The sequence below is a fragment of the Pristiophorus japonicus genome, chromosome 23, assembly GCF_044704955.1.
Source record: "Pristiophorus japonicus isolate sPriJap1 chromosome 23, sPriJap1.hap1, whole genome shotgun sequence".
Lineage (NCBI taxonomy): Eukaryota > Metazoa > Chordata > Chondrichthyes > Pristiophoridae > Pristiophorus > Pristiophorus japonicus.
Window position 1 is genome coordinate 21,115,165 of NC_091999.1, and position 14,707 is coordinate 21,129,871.

The 14,707-nt window shown below is 45.3% G+C and overlaps 1 long non-coding RNA gene and 1 pseudogene across 1 annotated transcript in view; one reads left to right on the forward strand and one right to left on the reverse strand.

The window, feature by feature from the left end:
• LOC139235639 (uncharacterized) overlaps positions 1 to 2,210 on the forward strand; it is a 47,092-nt gene extending 44,882 nt beyond the window's left edge. Inside the window, exon 3 of the long non-coding RNA XR_011588487.1 lies at positions 2,165 to 2,210. This is a non-coding gene — a long non-coding RNA (uncharacterized lncRNA). The remainder of the gene's footprint in view (positions 1 to 2,164) is intronic.
• LOC139235427 (zinc finger protein 271-like) overlaps positions 1 to 14,707 on the reverse strand; it is a 136,781-nt pseudogene that overhangs the window by 57,926 nt on the left and 64,148 nt on the right.

Below are 14,707 nucleotides of genomic sequence, written 5' to 3' on the forward strand. Positions count from 1 at the left end.
ATCTTAAGTGACATATGAATCCAAAAATAGAACTGGCCAGACTTAAGCTTTGTTGAATGAAGAGAGATTATTGTGATGTCTATTTTGAATGAGAATACTTGAGTGATTTTGACAGCGGAATGAATGAAAAGCCTGTTTGGGAAGGTATGGAGTAGCTGACAGTTTTAGCTCCACCCACCTTTTCCAAACAGAGTGAAAGTTTTTTTAACATTTCGTATGTTGTCCTGTATATGGGAAGTTTTAGAAAGTGTGAACCTTCCGGTATTACATTTTAAGTTAGAAACGCAGGTGTGGATATATACGGATAATAAGTTACAGAGCTAGGAAATGCACAAAGAATCGGTTTGTTGAATAAAAGATAAAAATTCATGGTCCTGGTAGTAAAAAAATAAAGAATTTATTTGTCACGCCCACTTACTTGTCGAAAGAAAACATGCAATTGGGTTGAAAGACATAAATTTATTCGAGGAATGAGATAAAGAATGCCTTTTAAAACGCTCGCATTTCCCTTTGTGTAAAAGCTTGACACAAAAGCTTCGAGCTCAGTTTAAAAAAAAAAAGTTTTAAATCTAGAAATACCTTCAGGGATCAGGTCAAACTCCTGGGCGAGTGGTGAGCTATCTGTGAAGGTGTAAAATGGACTGTTGCAAAAGGCTAAAACAGTAAGCTTTAGCAGTTTAGAAAAGAAAAAGATAAAAACGCAACTTTGAAAATAAACAAATTGAACGATTGGAAAGAAAAAGTGTCTTCGATTGTCTGATGATTTTAAATACAAAACCTAATTTGAAGAAAGGTGATCTAATTAAAAAAAAAGACGTAATGCACTAATTAGGATCTGGAAAAAAAAGGGGTGTTTGCGATGGATAAAGACATAACTTACTAAATACCAGTTGATATCAGCTGTGAAAAAGATATCGGTTTAATTGGAAAAAAAAAGAATTTGAAGAGGTAAAAAACACTCTCCATTGATGATGATTTTAAATTATTAAAATTAAGTCAGTGCCGCTGGGGCCCGAGACGAACAGACAAGTATTGAGAAACTACACCAGGACACTTCTGAAGAGGAAATAAGTATGTGGACAAAGCAGGGCGCAACGCAAGGGAAGGATAACGTTCGGAGACGAAACGACAAGGTAATGGCGCCTGAATGCATACAGAATAACTTATTGGAGTTGCATCATGGCCTGTCTCATTCAGGATGAGAGGCCATGACTGGGAGTCTTGGGAGAGATTGGTGGTGGAAAGGGATGGGGAGAGATACCACCAAACATTGCCATCGATGCATTACGTGCGCACAATATAATCCAGGCCGGCCCATTAATATTAAAATGGGACACCAGCCCCGTCTACGGGGGCCATGGGAACACGTACAAATTGATTTCACAGGTCCTTTGCCCCCATCCCATGGAAAAAAGATATTGCCTAGTGATTATAGATCAATTTACCCGGTGGGTAGAAGCTGTCCCCACACGTGATTGCACTGCCTCAACAGTGGTAAGGATATTCTGACCAAGGCACCCACTTCACCAGGAAGATTGTAAAAACAATATGCCAGCTGATGGGCATAAAACAAAAATTCCACATCCCCTACCACCCGCAGAGTTCTGGGATGGCAGAGCGCATGAACCATACCCTTAAGAACGCCCTGGCAAAGGCCATGCAAACGTCAGGAAAAACGTGGACGGAAGTATTACCCATTATTTTGATGAAGTTAAGAGCCACGACAAACAGGACAACCGGATTAACCCCTTATGAACTAATGACAGGAAGGGCGATGCAATTACCAGAGAACATCATAACAGGTGGGGCCGATGTCGGCCCATTGAAAGACAAAATAAAACGGTATGTTTTGGAACCAAGTACTCAATTAAAAGGGATGCATAAATTAGTTAGGGACAATCAGGAAGAAAGAGACGCGGAAGCAGAGCTTACAAAGCTCCCTGAAGTCCAGTTGGCGGGAAGTCGCGTTATGGTAAGGGTCCTCCCGGGAAAACTGGGGTTTGCCCCAAAATGGATAGGACTATATGAGGTTATAATCAGCGGGGACACTTGTGCCTGCATCGATGTTAAAGGGAACGGACAATGGAAGCATTGGACCCAGCTTAAGGTTTTTGAACCAGCCGTTTAGCACACGTATTTGTTGTTGTTGTTTGTCTATTTACAGATTGACAGCGAAAGATTCTTCAAGCAAGCCATACGGCCATTTTGACTATTTGTTAATTATAGAGTAATAAGATGAAACTATATATTGTGATCGGTGCCATTATCATAGTTCGTGTTTGGTCCGGCCTGCTAGCTAGACCGAAACGAGAGTTACATGTGAATACCTTTTTGTACATGTCTTATGTATATGCGCAAAATGGGAACTTTTCCATTTGCTGAGTATGTTCGCACATCCCCATACCTAGCAAAGGAGGCATCCCTTTGAGGTCAATCTCCCTTAACATTTCGGAAGTAGCGGAGTGGGTAATAAAGAAACATGGAGATGGTGGGGGGGGGGTTACCTTTTGGATGCATTGACGGATGGTACCAGCCGGAATACAATAGGTCGGTACGACCCCCGTTCCTGGTTTTGACCAACACGTCAGGAGTTGGAAGACCCACCGCTGACATTTGTTTCACTCGAAACCTGACTGATGAGAAAACAGGTTTTGAGCAGGATATAGCAATTGTACGCAATACTTTAACCTCACCAGTTGGAACATAACAGACAGCGAAACAATAAACCAGGGGTTCCTTGAAATGGAGGGTTTGAAGAATCAGACAAGTAGCCAGGACTGGGACCCTAAGATTAGGTGGCGACGGGGGTTGAGAGAGAGAGATTGGGATTGAATCTAACAGCATACAATGGCACTTATTTTGTGTGCGAGCACAAGGCCTACCCCTGGTTGTCACAGGACTGGAGGGGGTCCTGTTATTTGGGATATGTGGTCCCCTTTGTCAGACGGGTACATACTTTAGCAGAAGTACAGACACCAGGACGAGTAAGATGAGCTCTTACCCCGGTAGAGAGGCTATTTGGGGTCATGATGCTCCCATTCGGGATAGGACGCACCATGGATTAATTACGTAACCTAGAGAGGTTACTGGAAGAGATAGTTAACGACACTGCTGAAGCAATGGAGGGCATAACGGCTGAAATGGTAGCCATACGCACAATGGTACTCCAGAACCATATGGCCCAAGATACTACCACAAAGTTGGGGCACATGTGCCTTAATTGGAGCTGAATGTTGCACTTACATTCTCGATAATTCAGAAAACATAACCAACCTCGCTGATCACATAAGAAGGAAGGTAAATAAGTTATCCACGACAGCAGGAGGATCTGGCTGGTTTGACTGGCTGTTAGGGGAATCCTGTGGGTCCTATCTTATGCATGGAGTAATTATTCTGGTTGTAATAATAATTACTTGCTGTCTGATTATCGGGTGTTTTAATATCTGCTGTAAAGTTATGATGGCCCGACTGATCCAGTAGCAAGTGTAATCGCCGAAGAAGCAGCAGCACACCTGATGGAAATACCTGAAAACACCAAGGATGAAGAAACAGACGACGTTGACACTGACCACTATCTTTGCAGGGTAGCCTAGAGCTACAGGCAAGATGGACATACGGAACATCAGGGAAGTAACATATCCAAAAGGACGAATATATGACACCATGCTACTATCATTGTGGTCATCTGGATTTCGTGAACATCCACCAGGACCAAAAGGGGGAATATTGTTTGAGCGGATTTTTGGACATATACTTGACTAGTATACGGGACCAAACATTTGTTTTTATTTTCCCCTTGAATGAATTTTGTAAGGGACAATACTGATGCAATTTGTTTTTGCAAAAAAACACAGTTAGACTTCAAGGTATGCTGACCTTGAGTTATGGAGATAGGAAAGTTAGATAATGAACGACTGGAGAGATAAGTGGGGGTATGTTTGTCTATACCGGTGCCAAAAAGCCTGCCACTTGTTTTTTTGTATTTAAAAGGGGAACTAGTCCTCTTGGATGTATATAATTCCTGTCACAATGCGATGCTGGTTTATATCAAGAGCTCAGCCTTGGACAGTAATTGTATGAAAAGCTTTGTAAACCTTGTAATGCGACGATTGGACTTAAGGACTAGTGCTAAAGCACGTGATGTAAAGTGATGTAATTTGTAAGATAAAATAACCACACTGGAGATATCAAATTGAGAAGCTGGTGCAGAGACAGGTGTATCTAACACTTCTCCCAAAGCGTTGTCTCCGACTTAATAAACCTCTCTTTATATATTATACAGTCTCGGAAATATTTTTCCACAACACCTCACAGCATCTCTCTCTAAACCAATCACATCAAATAATTGGCAAAGGTTTAGAATCAACTAGATGAATAAGTAAACAAATCACAGCCGAATAACCTAGCTCTATATTCACAGGAGAAAGTCTGTTATCTATCGCCTCGAATGTCAATTGGTGAGATGAGCGACTGATTCACTTTCCACGTGCAACAGAATCCATTCCCACTGTCCCCACATTTGCAGTGTTGAGTCAGGTGGGCGCACGAGTCTCACAGGCTGAACGATTGTTTAAGGTACATCCACACACACAACATGTGTCCTGTTTCTCCCCGCTGTGATTGGTGTTTTTACAAAGGCTGATAAGGTGATCCTGACCAATCCAGGGAATCTGTAAAATCTTGACGCGATGTCTGGTTTGAGTTTCCCAGCTGCAGGTCCTCCTCTTCTAATACCCTGCAAATTGTGGTTACAAACGTTGTTACTTTAAGTAAAGGATTGAAATTCAGAACACACTATTCCAGATTCTACAGAACATCCTGTCCTCTCGTGTCCCCCCCTAAGGTGTAAATTCCTTATTCAAGACTCTCCCCTCCATCCTCACTCTCTAAAATCAACATTCCTTTCATCGCCTGAGATGTATTATCTCCAGAAAGTGTTGAATCTGGCTGGGTGCAATTCCACTGACATTAGTAAACCTCTCGTGCCTCACCGTTAGTCGACACAGTGAGTGCCAGCAGGATTTCCACTGTGGTAGGCATCACAGCCTCAAATCCTGTCCTCAAATGACATCCAAACACTTCCCAGTTGACGTCACTTGATCGGTCTGAAGAGCAGGGGCAGTGGCTGATTTTTACTCTTATTTAGTCCAATGCTACTGAGGACAATTATAACCCCTGAACTGCTGCCTTGTCTGAAGTCAACCAACAGCCCAGATCAAGGATTGAACTTGGGACTTCCCAGTCAGTATTGTAGTGTTCTAAAATTTGGGGGGTTGGGGAACGGTTAGAACAGAATATTTTGAAACTAATTTTACTCCACCTTTAAATGAAATCTTCCTCACACTGCACAAATCTGGACTCTTTCCAAATTATACAATTGGATCATCAAAATCAGTGAGTCATTGTAGAAATGCTCAAGTCACTGAAATGAACAGCTTTACAATCACTGCACAGTACAGAAGGGAGAGACTGTTAATGGAAGCTCGGTTAGTGAAGTCCTCCGACACCCAAAGATAAACTGGACTGTCCCTTTAACTATAAAGTAGCAGAGAAAGGGGAGTCCCTGTCCCTTTAAATATCTGCCCCATTCCCCCAGGCAGTGGGAGAAGGAACAGCGCACGGTCTCTTTGTATCCTGACCCAGCAAGCACCGCCGGATAGGCTGCCGCAGGGTCCTAAATTCCACATCGATCAAATACGAGTTGAACAGAACAATTGAAAAGGGCACACACAGTCTTTGCTATATATATAAATATTTATGTGTGTGTGTGAACTAAACACGACACTCTTAATGTTTGCTAGTCAATTGCACAGAGATAAATAATTATCTTCACCAATTATTTTCCAACAATTTATTTCCATTTTGTTTACAATGCAATAGTGGGGTGTTTAATAACTTTACCATTTATTGATAACACATTGTCTTGTGTGCTCTTGTTCAAACAGTGACGTCACACTGACCATTCTGTTACAAGGTGACCATGTCTGTCTGCAGTATTCAGTGGGAAAGCGGATTAAATCACATCGAGGATAATGAGCAGCCCCCCCCCACCTCCCCGCCGTCTCTGCGCTTTATTGTCCAGTGATCATCGCACCGTCACACAGAAGCTCCTGAGATTTACCTCCAGTGTGGATCATTGCTGTAAGTGATGTTAAAAATGAAATTGTATGGGTGAAAGAGGAGCTGGGGTGAAGAGTTGTATTTAGAGAGTGAGTTGAAGAGTCGGGGTGAAGGAGGTGTATGAGTGAGGGCGATTTACTGAAATTAATCACCTCTGTTGTGCTTTGATGCGGTTAATTTTTATTTTAAAATGTTTAGAATTGCGTGTTTCACTGAAGTTAAATGCGGGGCAGCAGTTACTTGTGGGCACTGGGTTGTTTCTGTTGAATTAATGTGGACCGTATTAATTGGGAATAGACTGAGTGGCATCATTCTGTGCTGAATGCAATGCTGGGCAGCGGGTTTGCACTCAGTCCCAGTGACGAGGTGCTTTCGACAACAAATCCAAAAGCTACTCGCATTGTGACACCAAATCCAGGGACCAATTACACTGAGACACCAAATTCAGGGACCACTTACACTGCGACACGAGATCCTTGGACCAGTTACCCTGAGGCACCAATTCCAGGGACCACTTACACTGAGACTACAAAATTACATAGGATATACGACACACAAATGGGCCATTCGGAATAACCAGTCCATGCTGGCGTTTGTGCAACATTCGGGAATTAGAGAGTCTTAGTGTGGGCAATGGTCATGATGGTGAAACCAGCTCTAGTGAGGGCAAAAGCTGAGTAATGGATGAAGATATCACGGTGGAATCACATGGTGACTGGTGGGGCCTGGTACAGGAACATAAGATGTAGGAACAGGCATCGGTCTCATGGCCGATGTGATCATGGACTCAGCTCCACTTTCATGCCCGTTCCCCATAAACCTTTATTCCCTTATTGCTGAAAAATCAATGTATCTCCGCCTTAAATTTATTCAATGACCGAGCCTCCACAGCTCTCTGGGGCAGAGAATTCCACAGATTTACAACCCTCTGATAGAAGAAATACCTTCTCATCTCATTTTTAAATTGGCGGCCCCTTATTCTGAGACTTTGCCCCCTAGTTTTAGTTTCCCATGTGAGTGGAAATATCCTCTCTGCAAGCACATTGTCGAGTTTCCTCATTATCATGTATTTTTCAATAAGATCACCTCTCATTCTTCTGAACTCCAATGAGTATAGGCCCAACCTACTCAACCTATCTTCATAAGTCAATCACCTCATCACTGGAATCAACCTAGTGAACTTTCTCTGAACCGCTTCCAATGCAAGCATATTCCTCCCGAAATACGGAGATGAAAACTGTATGCAGTACTCTTGGTTTGGATTCACCAATACCTTGTGCAGTTGTAGCAGGACTTCTCAGCTTTTATAATCCATCCCCCTTGCAATAAAGGTCATAATTCCATTTGCCTTTCTGTTTACTTGCTGTACCTGCACACTAACCTTTTGTGTTTCATGCACAAGGACCTCCAACTCCCTCTGTATTGCAGCACTTTGCAATTTTTCTCCATTTAAATTATAATTTTCTTTTCTATTTTTTTCAATTTTGTAATAGGTTATTGTCAGAAGCACTTTTCAGACAGGCTGATAATTTGATGTAACCAGCGCAGCAAATGTATCCGTCTGTTCTTGTTCCAAAATACCAAAATCTAATGTCACTAATTAAACGTTCGGTGAGATTTGTAGAGATGTGGAAGAAGGGATGAAATGAGGCTTGCAGGAAAGAATGTTCTTTGAATGAACAGTTTGTGAGGCAGTTTTGTGACTCGTCTGCATGAGGTTAAAGGCATGAAATGGAAAAGGACACGTCCAGTGACACTTATATTGTCAATAATGGTTTCTATGTTAATTACTCATTATCATAGGCAGTTCCTCGGAATCAAGGAAGACTTGCTTCCACTCCTGTAGTGAGTTCTTTGGTGGCTGAACAGTCCGATACGAGATCCACTGATTTGTCACAGATGGGACAGATAGTTGTTGAGGGAACGGGTGGGTGGGACTCGTTTGTATGCGCTCTTTCTGCTGCCTACACTTGACTTCTGCATGCTCTCGGCGTTGAGACTCGAGGTGTTCAGAGAATGACTATCTCCTAAGCCTCATCATCATCATCATAGACAATCCCTCGAAATTGAGGAAGAATTGCTTCCACTCTAAAAGTGAGTTCTCAGGTGATTGTACAGTGCAATATGGGAATTATAGTCACTGTCACTGGTAGGACAGACAGTCGTTGATGGAAAGTCTGGGTGAGGAGTCTGGTTTCTCAGATGTTCCTTCCGCTACCTTCGTTTGTTTGCAGCATGCGCTCGGCGCTGAGACTCGAGGTGTTCAGCGCCCTCCTGCATGCTCTTCCTCCACTTACGGTGGTCTTTGGCCAGGGATTCCAAGGTGCCTAATATCCTACTGACGATCCCAACCACTAACCCCAATCCTAACAAATAACCACAACCACTAAACCCTAAACTCGCACCCAAACCCAGTCCCGAACCAAAGGTTGTTCACAGGGATCAGTGGAGGAGCTAAAGACCCGATAATGGAAATATTTAAACAATTATCTTGATGCAAGAAATTCTGCAAGCTATGTAAGTAACAAGAAATTATATCACCAAAACTTTCAAAATCAGCAAAGATAGTTACAAAGATCACACATTTCAAAGACTATTACATATAGTAACCATATTCAAAAATCGTTAAACAATGTACAAAATAATAGATTTCAAGTCTAAAGCATCATAGTTCAATCAATAGTTGGTTGAAAGGAACGTTATGTGAGTGGAACATGAGACACTCCGGTTCAGTTTATGACACCCACAAGCCGAATACTCAAACAGAACAACCTTGGGATTTGATGTCATAAAAGATGAACTGGGTGAGAAGTGAAATAATCTACAGTAAGAAAAGGCCCAAAATGGAACAGTCGGTAACAGAACATTAAGTAGATATTATTATGGAAAAATCAAACATTTGACACACTGTGTTTGAACCAAGCTGATTTATTCAATATTTGTATAGAACATTAATCTCCAGCTCAGGTATAGGGGTTATTAAGATCAGCAGAAACAAACAATATCTGCCAGAATGAATATCGTTCAATGACCAATGCAATCAAATTATATCCTGATCTATTCACCAATACAGCTTTTAAATGGCAGGTTATTTACCCAGTATGCACCACGGGCGAGAAGGTGCCGGACCCAAATTACAGGAGTTCAGTGCGCAGGCGCGCGTCGTGGCTGGTTTTGGAGCATGCGCGGCGAATGTAGTGGCGAAGGAGAAACGGGCAACATGACCTCCGCAGAAGCGTTTCACTTGAGCGGGTGGAGGGGAGCAATGGACCAGCGGGTCGCTTGGAAGGCTTCATAAAGCACCGGTGCCCGCCGCAAGCCCGGAATTATAACCGGCATATCGGCGGTTGCAGTTTTGGGGCTTTCTCCCTGTCACAGGCCCAGGCTAACGGCGGCCATCTTCGTGCAGGAAGGCGGGCTCAGCGCTCGGCCAGCTTGATTCGGTGAGTCGCACCGCGCATGCGCGGCCATCTTGGTTCAGGAACAAAGTGACCGATGTCCGTGTCTGTTTCCAACCGGGTCCCAGTGGGTAAAGGATTATATCAGATATTTTATTCTCACTCTCCACACCTCGAATTTCTCAACATCTCCCCTAAAGGCGATGCTTAGTACCGACCTTATGGGTTAAGTCCTACATAATTGTAACAGGGAAGGGCCAGAAATATTCAATCCTTGTGTTAGAATCCCCATGTTCAGTCCCAGGGTTAGAATCTCCATCTCATCATTATCATAGGCTGTCCCTCGGAATCGAGGAAGACGTGCTTCCACTCCTGAAGTGAGTTTATTGGCGGCTGTACAGTCGAATACGAGAGCCACAGATTCTGTCACAGATGGGACAGATTGTCGTTGAGGGAATGGGTGGGAGGGACTGGTTTGCCGCACGCTCTTTCCGCTGCCTGCACTTGATTTCTGCATGCTCTCTGCATTGAGACTCGAGGTGCTCAGCGCCCTCCCGGATGCACTTCCTCCACTTAGGGCGGTCTTTGGCCAGGGACTCCCAGGTGTCAGTGGGGATGTCGCACTTTATCAGGGAGGCTTTGAGGGTGTCCTTGTAACGTTTCCGCTGCTCACGTTTGGCTCGTTTGCCAAGAAGGACTCCACAAAAGAGCACTTGCTTCCGGAGTCTCATGTCCGGCATGCAAACTGTGTGGCCTGCCCAGTGGAGCTGATCGAGTGTGGTCAGTACTTCAATGCAGGGGATGTTAGCCTAGATGAGCACACTGATGTTGGTGCGCCTGTCATTCCAGAGGATTTGTAGGATCTTGTGGAGACATCATTGGTGATATATCTCCAACGACTTGAGGTGTCTACTGTACATGGTCCGTGCCTCTGAGCCATTCAGGATGTGGGTATTACTACAGCCCTGTCGACCATGAGCTTGGTGGTAGCTTTGAGGGCCTGGTCTTTGAGCACTCTTTTCCTCCGCCGGCTGAAGGTTGCACTGCCGCGCTGGAGGTGGTGTTGAATCTCCTCATCAATGTCTGCTTTTGTTGATAAGACGCTCCCGCAGTATGGGAAATGCTCCATGTTGTCGAGGGCTGCACCGTGGATCTTGATGACTGGGTGGCAGTGTTGTACGTCGAGTACTGGCTGGTGGAGGATCTTTGTCTTACGGATATTTAGCGTAAGGCCCATGCTTTTGAGTTCCTCAGTAAATACGTCGACTATATCCTGGAGATCAGCCTCAGAATGTGCGCAGACACAGGTGTTGTCCACGTACTGTAGCTCAACGACAGAGGTTGGGGTTATCTTGGACTTTGTCCCGGAGGCGGCGAAGATTAAACAGCTTCCTGCTGCTTCTGTAGTTTTGTTGCAGTCCAGCAGGGAATTTGTTGACTGTGAAGTAGAGCATGGCAACGAGGAAGATTGAGAAGAGGGTGGGAGCAATGACGCAGCCCTGTTTGACCCTGGTCCCGACATGGATTGGGTCTGTAATGGATCCGTTGGTAAGGATTATCACCTGCATGTCATCATGGAGCAGGCGAAGGATGTTGAGATATTTTTGTGGGCATCCAAAATGGAGGAGGATGCTCCATGGAACCTCATGGTTCACAGTGTCAAATCCCTTTGTAAGGTTGAAAAAGCCCTGTATCACGGCTGGCGCTGGTCCCTGCATTTTTTGTGCAGCTGTCGCGCTGCAAAGATCATGTCCGATGTGCCCCGTGGGACACTGTGTCTTCAGGAGGAGCTCCTCGGCCACAGGGAGAAGACGGTTGAAGAGGACTCGAGCTAAAACTTTCCCAGTGGCTGATTAGCAGGGAGATTCCTCTGTAGTTGCTGCAGTTGGACTTGCCCCCCGTTTTTAAAGATGGTCACGATCACTGCAAGTCTGTGATCTCCCGTCATGCTCTCCTCCCTCCAGTTGAAAGCGATGAGATCATGTATTCGTGCCAACAACACATCTCCGCCATGCTTTAGCGCCTCAGTAGGGATTCCATCCGCTCCCGTAGCCTTGTTGTTCTTGAGTTGTCTTATGGCTTTTCCTACTCATGCAACGTTGGTGTTTCACTGAAGTGGGGGCGGGACGCATACTGTGGGATGGAGTCGAGAACACTCGAGTCAAATTCAGAATCTCGATTGAGGAGATCTTCGAAGTGCTCCTTCCAGCGGACCTTGACAACCTCGGTGTCCTTGATGAGTGTTTCCCCATTCTTGGCCAGCAGTGGGGTGGGGCCTTGGGAGTTTGGACCGTAGGTGGCCTTGACTGATATGAAGAATCCTCGCACATCATGGCTGTTGGCCAGTTATTGTATCTCCTGTGCTTTCTCCATCCACCACCTGTCCTTTAGGTGCCAGGTTTTTTGTTGGACCTCAGCTTTGAGCCGCCTGTAGTGTTGCCTCACTGCTCCTGAGTTGGGTTGTTGCTTGAGCCTCAGAAATATAAATTCTTGGCTCTCTGATCATTCTCATCAAACCAGTCCTCGTGTGTTCTGGCTGAATGACCAACTGTCTCTTCACAGGCACTGGTTATGAGGCCTGGAGGGCAGACCAAGCAGTGTGGGCATTCAGCATCTCAGTGTCATCAAGGCACGTCAGGTTAGCTGTGAAGCGTTGGCTGTATAGGACTCTCTTAGCTGGGACTTTAAGTGCCCCGGCATTGACGTTCTTGCGGCACTGCTTCTGCTGTCCCCTCCACTTTGGGGTTAATGTCGATGATGGGTCAGGCTGTCGTCCGGCCAACAGTCGTCAGCTCCTGTCATGATGTGAGTGATGCGCACACCCTTGCGATCCCTGGCTCGGATGATGACATAGTCGAGCAGGTGCCAGCGTTTGGAGCAAGGGTATTGCCACGATGCCTTGTATTTTTCCCTCTGGTGGAACAAGGTGTTGGTGATGAGAAGTTCATGTTCTAGATATTTTGTCAGGAGTAGGATACTGCTGGAGTTGGCTTTCCCTACCCCCTCACTGCCAATCACGCCTCCCCAGAGGGCTGTATCTTTGCCGACCCTGGCATTGAAGTCACCGAGGAGGATCAGTTTGTCACCTGCGGGGACACAGGACAGGGATGTTTCGAGGTTGGAATAAAAATTCTCTTTGGTCTCATCCATTGCTTCCAGTGTTGGGCCATACGCACCGATGACTGTGGTGCATTGGTTCCGGGATAGGGTGAGTTGAAGCGTCAAGAGGCGTTCGTTAACCCCACAGGGAGTGTCTTTGCGGCTGTGGACCAGCTCATTTTGATGGCGAAGGTGGCGTTCTTCCTCTGGTATTCTTTTCCAGAAAAAGCTGTAACCTCCATCTTGTTCCTTGAGCTGGCCTTACCCTGCCTGCCGCATCTCGCTTCGGGTGGCGATGTCGATGTCAAAGCTTCTAAGTTCCCGGGCAACTATGGTGGTGCGGCATTCTGGCCTGTCCAATGGGAGTCCTGTCGTTTCAGGTCCCGAACTTCATGTTAACGGAGTGGAAGATGCCTGTGTGTGAGTTATTTTAACGTGGGGTGGCATAGCTGAGCAAGGTCTTGGTCCAGTGGCAAGGGATCCAAGACGACTGGAGACCAGGCACTTCTGTATGAGCCTAATTGCCGAAGGCAAAATGTTGGCTACAAGCTCGGCGCTGAGTAGCAGCCTTGTTGGAAAGTGGTCCGAGGCTTGGTTGGGGGCAGGCATTAGGAAGTCAGTTGTCTGCTGGAGTTCCAAGTGGGAGGTCAGCAAGGAGTAGGAGGGTGAAAGAATCATAGCCAGGCCACCAGTGGGGAAGGGGAGGTCCAGCCGTCGATGAGGAGAGGGATGTAGGCCCGCTGCTGCAGGGATGAAATCCCGCCGCTGGAGGGATGTAGGCCCGCCGCAGGAGGGGCTGGGTGATGTCGCGGTCGCCTGGTCGGAGGCACACCTGCTTGCTGGGCGTCGTCGTGAGTAACCTGGTTTCAAATGGCTGAAAATTATGCTAATAAAGCACACCAAACTATTTTCTATTTAGATTGGGGTACAGTATTCAATTGCTTAATAAAATATTTTAAAATAAAATTATTCTTAAAGGTTCCTCCACATTGTTTAAAAGTTTCTTCAGATTTTAAAAGTTTCTCCCGGAGTTTTAAAAAAGTTTTCCCAAGTTATTTAAAATTTTTTCCAGAGGTTTTAAAAGTTTCCCCAAGTTGTTTAAACGTTTCTCTTGAAGTTTTAAAAGTTTTCCCAAGTTGATTAAAAGTTTAAAATGAAAGTCAGTAGTAAGCTACCTGCCTTCATACTGTTCTATGGGTGCTGCCATCCCACTGCAGCTGCACAAAGCCCTGGCTAGACCACACCTGGAGCACTGCGGGGAAGTAGAGGCTCAGTCATCTCTGAAGGGGGCCCGAATGCCTGGACGCCATGTACATTCCCAGTGTTAGAATCCCTATGTACAGTCCCAGGGTTAGATTCCCCATGTACTCTCCTAGGGTTAGAATGCCCACATACTCGCCCAGGGATAAAATCCCCATTTCCAGTCCCAGGGTTAGAATCCCCATTTACAGTGCCTGGGTAAGAACCCCCATGTATGGTCCCAGGGTTAGAATCCCCATGCACTCTCCCATTGTTAGAATGCCCAAGTACTCTCCCAGGGTTCGAATCCCCATGTGCAGTCCCAGAATTGGAATCCCAATGTACAGTCTCAGGTTTGGAATCCTGTGAATGCACACAGATGAAGAGAAAAATTGAGGCCTTGAATCTGAGTTGGTGAAAAATCATAGAAAAATGATTCAATTTCTATCCTAAACTATTTGAAATCAAATCAAATTAATTGTTGCAATTAACACATAACTTTGATGCCAAATGGGAAACTTGTGATGTGTGGGCTGTGCAGGCGTGTTTGCGCCCGGTTGCACAGCATGTCCCTGGCTCTGCACTCTAAATGCACTTCTTTAGATTCACAGTCTCATTGACACATCCAACTGACTAGATGGACCTCGCCCTTTAAATCCCATCAGAGAAATATCAGCATTTGATGTTTAATTTGATAAACCTTTATAAAACACTGGTTAGGCCTCAGCTGGAGAATTGTGTTCAAGGTTGGGCTCCAAACTTTCATAATGATGGCAAGCTTTTAGAGAAGTTGCAGAAGGAATGGTGCCAGGGAGATGGGACTTCCGTGATGTGGAGAACCTGCTGAAGTT